Source organism: Myxine glutinosa, chromosome 5, assembly GCF_964187855.1.
Source record: "Myxine glutinosa chromosome 5, kmMyxGlut1.1, whole genome shotgun sequence".
Taxonomy (NCBI): Eukaryota; Metazoa; Chordata; class Myxini; order Myxiniformes; family Myxinidae; genus Myxine; species Myxine glutinosa.
The window spans coordinates 64882321-64894422 of NC_136265.1; the positions used below are offsets into that span (position 1 = coordinate 64882321).

Consider the following 12102-nt stretch of genomic DNA (forward strand, 5'->3'; position numbering starts at 1 on the left):
AATCCGCCACCAGGTTGTCCTTCCCCGCGACGTGCCGGATGTCCGTCGTGTACTCGGACACGGCCGAGAGGTGACGCTGCTGCCAGGCCGACCACGGCTCGGTGACCTTGCCCATCGCGAAGACCAGTGGCTTGTGGTCGACGAAGGCAGTGAACGCACGGCCCTTGAGCAGATGGCGGAAGTGCCTGACCGCCAAGTGAAGCCCGAGCAACTCGCGGTCGAAGGTACTGTAACGGCGTTCGGGCGGGCGAAGCTGCCGGCTAAAGAACGCCAGCGGTTGCCAAGCTCCACGCACCCATTGCTCGTGCACCGCGCCCACCGCGTAGTCCGAGGCGTCGGTGGTGAGGGCGATCGGTGCATCGAGCGCCAGGTGCGCGAGCATGGTGGCGTTAGCCAAGGCGAGCTTCACGCCCGTGAACGCCGTGTCCATCTGCTCGGTCCAGGTAACGTCGCCCTTGCCCGGCTTACCTCGGAGAGCTTCGTGCAGGGGGCGCAGGAGCTGGGCGATACGGGGCAGGAACCGATGGTAAAAGTTCACCATGCCCAGGAACTCCTGCAGCCCCCTGATCGTGCGGGGGCGCGGAAACCCCTTCACCGCCTCCACCTTGGCCGGCAGGGGGACGGCCCCGTGCCTGGTGACGCGGTGCCCCAGAAAATCGAGTTCGGCGATGCCGAACCGGCACTTTACGGGGTTCACAATCAGGCCATGCTGGCCCAGGCGTTCGAAGAGTGTGCGGAGGTGGTGTAGGTGCTCTTCGCGGGACGCGCTGGCGAAGAGGATATCATCCAGGTAGACGTATACAAAATCCAAGTCGCGCAGGACGCTGTCCCTCAGCCGCTGGAACGCCTGAGCCGCATTCTTCAGACCGAAGGGCATCCGCAGGAATTCGAAGAGTCCGAACGGCGTGATGACCACCGTCTTCGGGACGTCCTCCGGCCTGACGGGGACCTGATGGTAGCCGCGTATGAGGTCCACCTTCGAGAAGAAGGACATGCCCGCCAAACAGGCAGAAAAGTCCTGAATGTGGGGGACGGGGTAGCGGTCGGGGGTGGTGGCGTCATTGAGACGGTGATAGTCCCCGCACGGTCGCCATCCCCCGCCGGGCTTCGGCACGATGTGCAGCGGCGACGCCCAAGCACTCTCCAAGCACCGAACGATGCCGAGTCGCTCCAGGGTAGCGAACCCCGCTTTTGCTCCCGCCAGCTTCGTCGGCTCGAGGCGGCGTGCCCGGGCGTAGACCGGTGGCCCGACGGTGGGGATGTGATGGGCCACCCGTGCTTGACGGCCCCCGCCGAGAATGTGGGCCACGTGAGGGCCGGGAAGCCGGCGAGGAGGCGGGTGAATTCGTCCGCTGCCGGAAGCGTACAGATCAACGTGGCCGGAACCGAACCGTTCGGCAAGCCACTCGGTGAGCTGCTCAGTGGGCTGCTCGATGAGCTGGGCAGCGCACAAGCGAGCGAGCTGAACGTCTCGGCCTGGACAAGACGTCTGTGCTTTACGTCGACCAGGAGCCCATTTGCGCACAGGAAGTCTGCGCCAAGCAATGCCATGGGCACGTCGGCGGTGACGAACGACCATCGGAAAACCTGCCCTCCGAACCGCAGAGAGAGGCAGCGTTTTCCGTACGTACGGATGGGCGTCCCGTTCGCAGCAAGCAGCACGGGGCCCCTGCCCGCGGCGTGCTTGTCCGACGTACCGGCAGGAACGACACTCACCTGCGCTCCTGTGTCGCACAGGTAACGGCGCCCGGATAAGATGTCCGTGATGAACAGCAGGCTGTTCGAACGGCCGGCGCTTATCGCCACTATCGAGCGCCGGCCCGGGCATTTCCCGACCTGTCGAAGGAGCATGGCGGATGACACTGTCGAGCCTCGTGGCCGAACTTGGCGTGGAACCAGCACCAGGTGGTGGAGCTGGAGGAGCGCGGCTGGCTCCGCCAGGCCGGTGGAGCCGGCGGTTTTCCCTGTGGTGGCGGTTTTCGCTGCGGCGGTGGGCGGGGCGTGGCAGCGGCCACGAGGTGCGTATCAGCATGCTGTGTATGCTGTGTAAGCTGATGCTGTGAATCAGCATCGGCCTCGGGATCCACAAGGTGGGCAGCAGCATCAGCCTCGAGATCCGCGATGGCCGCACCGACTCTCGCCTGCGTGTCCGAAGCCGCGAAGTACCTGTCCGCCTCGGCGGCCAATGCTCGGGGTTCCGTTAGCACGGTCCCGGCCAACGCGAGGCGTACCTGTGCTGGAAGTTGGCGACGGAAAAGCGCCCGGAATAGAGAACCAGGGGCTTCATCGCCCAACAGCGACAGCATATGGTCCATTCGGACCGACGGGCGCGTGTCGCCGAGCTCGGGGAGATCCAGTAGGCGGTCGGCCCGTGCGTCCTCCGTGAGGCCGAACGTGGCTAGGAGCAGCCGCTTGAGTGCCTCGTACTTGTGGCTGTCCGGTGGGTGGCGAAGGACGGACACAACTCGAGCGGCCGTGCCGGGCCCGAGGGAGGCGACGACGTGGCAGTAGCGCGTGTCGTCGCCGGTGAGGCGCCGAAGCTGAAACTGGGCTTCGGCTTGGATGAACCAAACTTCGGCCTGGGCCTCCCAAAATTCGGGAAGTTTAACCGACATCGCGTTGTTGGCCATGGCAATGGCGTCGTGTTTGGAAGGATCGCTACGGCAGATCCAACGTCGAGGTCACCAATAAAGCGCGGTGTTACGCGCGCTACTTGTAAGCAAGGAGGAAGCAGACAACGCGGCAATTTGTAAGAGTCTTTATTTCAAGAGCTCACTGTAACACTGAGCTGCTCAGGGCTGCGCGCCCCGTGTATATCGTGAGGCCACGCCTGTCTCCCTGGCGTGGCCCACCCCCACTTGGTGTGCGGGGTGATGTCACCACGTCAGTGCTTTCGTGTCCGCCACAGTATCACCCACAAATGCTCCGGAACACACGGACCACAGAACATGGAGAAAAATTATTCTGTGGAATGACAATGATTGAACACAAATGGATAAAACATATGGAGTTAGATAATATGATAAAAGGTAATGTAAAAATGTTTACAGAACAATGATGGCCGACTTTCAGCCAGTGTATTACTTAAATGTGTCTCCAACCATTTATTGGACATGCATGGATGAATTTTGTTTACACTTGCCACATGGACAATACATGAGAGTATACATATGTAAAAGATTTTGTTTTGTAATCTGAGCAAAGATGGCCGACTGGCGGCCTTCAACTCTGCACAGAAAAATAACTAAAACCGCAGGGACTTCGACATTTCATGTCTTTTTCTCCTTGTTTTTTTTGGTATTCATTTTATCTCTTTACTTAAATAACATGAGATCATATTGTTTGCAGATCTGGTTCATCCAGTGAAGATGGAAGATTTTTAAAGTGACTTCTCTCAGAGTTCCCAGGAAGCTTTGATCAATGAGTGTGTAAAGCAGGAACCTTGTGCCTTTTCTCTCTGGGAGCTGAAGAATGCTCCTAAGATGCATGAAGGTAAGCAGATCCATGCACAGAACACACAGCACAGCTCCACTTGGTTTGGTTGATTATCAATGAAAGGCTTGAATTCAACATCATGTCGAAGGATTGATCAGTTTATACAGTGTGCACACAGTCAAGCTTGTGTCGCATCAATGGCTCTGACAAACGTCGCTGAGGCATCAGGAGCTTTGGCTGCTCCAGAGGATCGTTGAGCTTACTAAATGTATACTGCGTTCAATTAAATATTCTTTACAATTTTCAAAACCCAAGAATCGATCTGAGGCCGAACAAGGCAGCACGCTGAAGGTAAAAGGTGGGAAAACATCTCGTATAATTAAAATGGGTTTATTAAAAGGAATACGGGGATAAGGGTAGATGACATGCTACAGTAATGAGAGAGTGCATAGAAAACGATACACCCCGCAGCAATCAAGTTGATGCTTCAATTTTAATAGAATAATGATTTTAAACCTCGGGAAAAAAATCCAAGCAAAGAGAGTGGAGACCGATTCAACCTTTCTTTTCCAAAATATTCCACCACTATTTCGATGAAACTTGACCACAACCTTCATCACCTGTGATGTACCAAAGTTTGTTCACGGCACGAAGAAAATAGAAGTCTAAGAGGGTTTACCGGGATCAAAGTGGGTCCAGGTTTGACCCCACCAAAAGAGGTATTTGCTTTCTTCTCTGAAACTAAACATACAATTTCTATGAAACTTGACCACAACCTTCACGTCCAGTGATGTACCAAAGTATGTTCACGGCATTGAAAAAAAATCTGCTCCTTTGGGGGGGTCGATTGCCCCCCAAAATAGGTATTTGCTTTCAAAGTAGGCATTTCATGCTCCTTCCCCTTCCTCTTACAATCCCTCCTGCCATCTCTGTCTTCACCTTCAAGCATGCACATAGCTCCCCTCACTGTAATCTCTTCTGCCACTTGTTGCCTTGCCTGAGATGTTATCTCTTCCATTCTATATTTTTCTAGATATCTTTAATTGTTGAAAAGACCTTCTCACATTATCAAGGGGGACTGTCTCCGCCCTCGTGCCAGTTTTTTTCAGCTGGTTCCTGAACCGTTCACCCTTACCTTTACTCCCCCATGCTTCATGTATGGAAATTGGAATACATCCTGCATTGGAGGATTATCTCCTTCACCTCAACACTCCTGGTTTCCGTTTGTAGTTTTCTCCTCTGGAGTATTGTCTTTGATGGTGGTGAGACAGTCAGCACTTTCGAAGCTTCTTGCTGTGGTGCGTAATCATGTCTCTTCCCAAAGTGATCTATTTCCTCGCTTGAGAAGGTACAGTTATTATTTTTTACAGCGCACTTTCCTGCTGCTCAGACTGGCCGCACAGGCATAGGGTTTCCCCTATAGGAGTCCTGCGACTCTTTGCTTGAGATACTTTTCTTCTTTTTATCAACACAAGATGTTCCATCGTTTCCCTGTGCCCATCTTCATTACCTCCTCCCATTCCACTGAAGGCCCCTCCCCCTGTGACCCACAGTGCAGCCCACCCAAGAGTCTAGACCGTGCATGAGTTTCTCAGCATTGCAATCCGCTTGCTTCACTCCCACCCCCATTGCCAGGACCCACATCTGCCGTCGGCGTCGGCACCCCAACATTTCTCGGCACCTCGATGAATGTATCACCATGGTCTGCCCCATAGTGCCGCCCCGACCCGCCCATCACAGAGACGTGCACACCACGCGTCATTCCCCGTCTCCATACTCCCGTGGGGACCCCAGCCATGGCCCCGCCACTCCCACCCTCCCCCAGACCCCACCCCTGGCACCCGGAATGCCCCGCGGTTCATCGGAGCCATGCCTGCCCACAAAGCCCTGTCTCAATCCATCAGATCCAGTGTCAGCAATGGCTCGCATGCATTCACCCCTCCGTCCCCTCCGCTCCGCACGGGTGGGAGGCCAGAAGCAAACAGACAATGCAGAAATGGTGAATGCTAAAGGGTGAAACCAATAAATTCCACATTCCTGTAGCACCTTGAGTCACACGTCAGACATGGACAACAAGTTCGTGAAGTACTTCCATGAAAAACGTACCCGTTCGCAAACAAACGGGTACGTTTTTCCATACCCCGTCAATGGTGATTCCAATCATCAATTGATACTTCAACAAAATACTGTTTTAAATGAATATATGAATGAATGAACGTTTTAAGGCCATTTTCCCTGCTAGAGCGGGGGTTAGCCTTGCGGGCCCCATGACAATCATGGTTCCCTGTTTGAGGCAATGTTTTTATGGCCGGATGCCCTTCCTGGCGCCAACCCTTGGTCGCCTCTTGCGATGCGCAGGGATACGGTGTACCTATTCTAAACCGGGGTACACACCGTGATCATTCATCCCAGCAAGCTGGTACTCAATTTGCCGACCTGGGAAGGATGACAAGCTGAGTCAACCCCCCTGTCGTTAATTCAGCGAACGACTGGGATTCAAGCCCAGAATCCTGGGATCCCAAGCCGGCACCCTAACCGCTAAGCCAACACCAGGCCTATTGGTTAAATGATGGTTGTATTTGGATATTATCAAACCCGTGCATTTGCCATCATCTGTCCACTTCCGCATTGCGGCAGGATCTAAATTCTCATCAAAATCTAAACAGTATTTATAGAATTTCAATAAAAACCATCGTGTTTGTCGTGAAAAGCCATCGTGAAATATTATTCCATCGTGTTGGAAAAACTGGAAAATTGGAAAACCAATAAAGCCTATTTTACTCCAGGGGGTCCCAGGATTACCCACCAAAAATATCGTTGCGATCGGTTCAGCCATTTTTGCGGTACCTGGGAACAGACGGACGGACATTTGGTGAATTATAGTAAGATTATTAGCAGCTTTTCGTGAGCATTCACGCTCATCCTTCCCCTTCCTCTCACAATCCCTCCCATCCACCTCCACACCCTCGCCTCTGGCATCCGGAGTTTCCCGCGGTTCATCGGAGTCATGTCTATTCACAAAGCCCCGTCTCGATCTATCACACCCGGTGTGAGCAGTGCTTCCCGTACATTCATTTTTTTGACTTGACTCAAAATCCCTCTCCTTCTCAACATCGACCCCTTCCCCTCTTCAATGAGGGCCCCTCCCCTCTGGAGTCTGCCAGATATCCCACGTAAGGGTTCGGTTCGTATGCGATCCACATGGCAGCGTACCTCATTTATCCTTTTGGTGTCCACCTTCAGGGAAGAGGCTCCAGCATCGTGTGAAGTGCCGGCAGTTCGTGTGGCAACGGACCACGTTCGTATTTCTCTTGATGTCCGCTTTTTCTTCGATGTTCACCACAATGGCGTAGGCTCCAAGACAAACTCAACTTGGTGCTTCAGTTTTGTCAGTCACCTTTGTGGCTCTATCACAAGGAAAACTAACAAAATAGGAAAACTGAAGCTGTGTTGGAAATGATGGCCTGCCAGTGCAAACGACTTTGCAAAACGGGAGAGTGTGGCTGCATAGACAATGGGTTGAAATGTACGCCGATGTGTAAATTACAAGCTTGCGAAAACCAGCGAAATGAGGAGGATGAACTGGAGATGACAGTTGATATTGAATCAGATTGCGATGATGATGATGATGATGATGAAGATTGAGAACTCAAAATACTCAGGTTACTTTCCAAGCCCTCAACATTACCTAAAGACATCAAAAATAGAATTTCTGGAGGTTGATATTACTTTTTGTTCATTTTTACGACTTTGTTTTAGTAGAATAAGTTGTGCTAAAGACGATTTTGGCAGCATCGAAAATTTGTGACCTTTTGTCCTCTGATGACCTACACATTTAAATAGTTTTGCATCATCTAGTGTCATTATGATAGAGCGCACATAGACATACAATTTGACGATTAGATTTTCAATTTTGGTCAATCCACTCAAAAACTACAGTCATTATGGTTTCCCCTACCCCCGAAACCCTGGATTTTAGGTATTTACAAGAAATGGTTCAAAATGAATTGCTCTGAAATAAAATTTTGCAAAAGCAACTCAATAATGTCCCCCTTAGAATCATCTGAAGACCTCTAAAATATGCATTCCAAATGTTTAAATCACCATTGGGTGATTTGTTACTTTATTCTAGCAACATGACTTGGCAACCCCTAAACCCCTAAACAGCCCTAATTTTAGGGCAACCCCTAAAATTGGTGACCGTTTGACCTCTGGTGACCTACATAATGAAATATTTTGCATAAATCTTCTTGATTAAGATAGAGGGTACATAGACGGACATTATGAGTGGTATATTGTTAAGATTGACCCACCCAGAGCGAAACTACAGTCATTTTAGTTTCCCTTACCCCCAAATTTTGGGCTTCAAATTATAGCGGTAGGGTGATGTTTGAGAGGTGATAACTACCAGAAAGCTGCCAATTTCACACTGCTATCACCTCAATTCATCATCTCTAGACCCTAAACTATGAAAAAAACAGTGAGGCTTTGCCACCAGAGATGGGTCAAATGGGTGGGTCAAATTGGGTGACCGATGGGTCAAATTTTCAGGTGTGGCCCGGCAGACCTCAAAAAAAATAAAATAAAGCATGACCCCTGTCATAAGATCATTCAATGAAGACATCCTCGGCTTATTGGGACGTTTCCTTTTGTCTTGCGTGCGTAGCGGAAAGTGGGGTGACACAATTGGTTCACTCAATCTGTCTGACAAATGTCACTGTCAGTCTGTGTTTGAGGAACAACATACTTTCCTTTTAATTTCATATTTTGAATATCGTTCAACACTAATCGGAATATGAACGTGCAGCTTGGGAGTGTGTTGGCTCTAAATTTGATGGAGTCTCGTCTTGAGCATGCATTCACACTTGCTATATAGGAATTACTTCAGCCTGTCTGTTCGTCTGCCAATCAAACAAAATTTAAAATCCTTCCAAACAAGAAACGTACTGTTTTTAAGGACATCATGAAGGACACAAACTACAGGCATGAATAACGAGTTTGACGTGTTAAATGAGGTGGTGTAAAAGAGGGTACATCCACGGCGGTAAATTTCTGATTCAATGGCTTGTTGTTGGGTTTTTTAAAATCTTGTTGCTGTCACTCTATCAACAAAGCCGTACATCAGCCAGCATGTTGTTGTTGTTGCATACCCCAGACAGTTCAGTTCTGTGTGTTGAACAAGCATGGAGACAGTTGATGATCTCGTAATAGCGACCCATAGATACCCCAAATATAGGATGGTGTACCCCCACCTTCACAAATTCAGGGCCACCACAGAGGAGGAAAGGAGAGTGGGAGAGATTTTAGTGGCAATCTTGGATTTTGCCAGCCTTCTTGGGATTTGGACATTTACTTTAAATATAAATATTATTTTCTGGTAAAAATGTATTCCCTGACATCCATTAATTATAAAATGTATGAAAAAACACATGAACCACGTATGGTACGTTAGGGCCAATTTATATTCTGGCGACAGCTATATTGGTTTATGGCACGGAGCCAGAAAAGTCAGCAATCCTGAAAGGATAACTGCCACCCATTTTGTTCAGCACCCTTCATTTACATAGAAACCACCTCTAAATCTCAAAGCATTCTTGTCACGGGACCTTAAACATTGATCCTTTACTTTCGGTTCCGCCTCATGGCAGATAAGAATAGACACAGGGCCAGTTTTCAATGGTAATGGAGTACTATTCATTCTGCTTTTTTAAATGATGATGTTTCACAGCAATTGTGATTTATTGATGGTTTTTTGAATTGTCTTTGCAGAGAATCAATTGAAATTGGTTTTTTATTCCAAGTCAAGTTCGCAATTGTTTGACAGTGAAGTTTCATTCAATCAGAACATGACACAGACTTCTTATCAGGAAGTCAACAACAATAGCAGTGTATTGACTAAGAACAATTGTAGTTCGACATTCAAGAAAATTGAAAGGAACGAGAAGCTGTACAAGTGTTCTGTTTGCAAGAAAACATTTAGCTCATTAAAGGCTTTAAAGAGATGTCAAGCAACACACAGACGGGCGACGCCATACAAGTGCAATGTGTGCAGCAAGGAATTGTCTTGGTTATCAACATTGAAATGTCATCAAGTAAAACACACAGGAGAGAAACCTCATAAATGTCCTGTGTGTAGCAAGAATTTCACTCGTTCATCAAATTTACAAGTACATCGAAAGTTACACACAGGAGAGAAGCCTTATAAATGTCCTGTGTGCAGCAAGGATTTTGCTCGTTCATCACATTTACAAACACATCAAAGAACTCACACAGGAGAGAAGCCTTATAAATGTCCTGGGTGCAGCAAGGATTTTGCTCGTTCATCACATTTACAAACACATCAAAGAACACACACAGGAGAAAAGCCTTATAAATGTCCTGTGTGCAGCAAGGATTTTGCTCATTCATCACATTTACAAACACATCAAAGAACTCACACAGGAGAGAAGCCTTATAAATGTCCTGTGTGCAGCAAGGATTTCACTCGTTCATCAAATTTACAAACACATCGAAAGTTACACACAGGAGAAAAGCCTTATAAATGTCCTGGGTGCAGCAAGGATTTTGCTCGTTCATCACATTGACAAACACATCAAAGAACACACACAGGAGAAAAGCCTTATAAATGTCCTGTGTGCAGCAAGGATTTTGCTCATTCATCACATTTACAAACACATCAAAGAACACACACAGGAGAGAAGCCTTATAAATGTCCTGTGTGCAGCAAGGATTTTGCTCGTTCATCACATTTACAAACACATCAAAGAACACACACAGGAGAGAAGCCTTATAAATGTCCTGTGTGCAGCAAGGATTTTGCTTGTTCATCATATTTACAAACACATCAAAGAACTCACACAGGAGAGAAGCCTTATAAATGTCCTGTGTGTTGCAAGGATTTTGCTCGTTCATCACATTTACAAATACATCAAAGAACTCACACACGAGAGAAGCCTTATAAATGTCCTGGGTGCAGCAAGGATTTTGCTTGTTCATCAAATTTACAAACACATCAAAGAACACACACAGGAGAAAAGCCTTATAAATGTCCTGGGTGCAGCAAGGATTTTGCTTGTTCATCATATTTACAAAGACATCAAAGAACACACACAGGAGAGAAGCCTTATAAATGTCCTGTGTGTAGCAAGGATTTTGCTTGTTGATCAAATTTACAAACACATCAAAGAACACACACAGGAGAGAAGCCTTATGAATGTCCTGTGTGCAGCAAGGATTTCACTCATTCATCAAAGTTACAAACACATCAAAGAATACACACAGGAGACCAGCCTCATAAATGTCCTGTGTGCAGCAAGGATTTTGCTCATTCATCACATTTACAAACACATCAAAGAACTCGCACAGGAGAGAAGCCTTACAAATGTCCTGTGTGCAGCAAGGATTTTGCTCGTTCATCACATTTACAAACGCATCAAAGAACTCACACAGGAGAGAATCCTTATAAATGTCCTGTGTGCAGCAAGGGTTTTGCTCTTTCATCAGATTTACAAACACATCAAAGAACACACACAGGAGAGAAGCCTTATAAATGTCCTGTGTGCAGCAAGGATTTTGCTCGTTCATCAGATTTACAAACGCATCAAAGAACACACACAGAAGAGAAGCCTTATAAATGTTCTGAAGGTTCTGTTGTTCTGAATGAATGTATTAACTCCGCCATTTAACTGAACGCATTAAGCTCGTTTGGTCATCCGTGTTACCCTGTGGTGTTCACCAAGGGTAGTCACGCAACAACTGGTGTCAGGAGAATGGGATTCAAACCACGTGTACACTCGGTGTCCGAAGGTTGTAAGTTCGACACCCGCTGGGTGCAAATTGCGCTCGGCTTTCGGAATTAAAAAATTTTCATGATTGTCTTTCTCTTGTCAAGCGGGAGGTAATCGTAGTACCAGGGTGTCCAAATTTTATAGTCGATTGAGGTGCGAGACGCAACATCGCGTTCCCAAGAAATTTAACCCTTGGTTGCAGTGATTGGGCCTCGGAGGCCCCCCCCCCCCCCCCCGGTGAGATGGCACCAAGCCCACAGGTGAACCACTCATAGTCGGCCCCTGTGGGCCATAAATAAAAAACGGACACGTTTTGTGCATTTTTTTTATTTCCACCAAATAGGCCACAAAAACAAGAAGAAGAAGAATGACAACATCAAGAAGAACAACGGCCAGCAGAGGGAGCCGAAGAGCAAGACCACCAACAGGGTTTTGTTTTTATTTATAACTATGGTGACTGCACTGACTGGTGCTTTTTGGTGCTCTTTATTGGTGCTGGTGCGTCGATGCAGCACAGGCTGTCCCCCCCCCCCCCCCCCCAAAAGAAAAATCACAGGTCCTGGGTTGCAGTGTAAATACAATCAGCGTCACTTGTAAATAATGCTCCCCACCGTACATGTTTAGTTTGAGAACCATTCCGCAATTCGGTTATCCTGTGGGCGTGAATCTGTTAGGCAGGGTGCAATGCAGCAGAGGGACATACTTATTTGTGTTTTAAAACTGTCACACTCAGGGTCAGGTTAATTGTAGAGGGAATTACACCTACGTGCCACACTAAGTTAAGTTTTATAGGCCCGGGATCCCGCCTGGAGGATGAGGGTGCAGTGTTGCGGATTTGAAAATCCTATAATTGTTGTAAATATCACCCTCTGTCAATTGT

General features: G+C 48.2%; 1 pseudogene; it reads left to right on the forward strand.

The window, feature by feature from the left end:
• Positions 1-9281: 9281 nt before the first annotated feature.
• Positions 9282-11120, forward strand: LOC144891955 (uncharacterized; annotated as a pseudogene).
• The last annotated feature ends 982 nt before the right edge of the window (positions 11121-12102 follow it).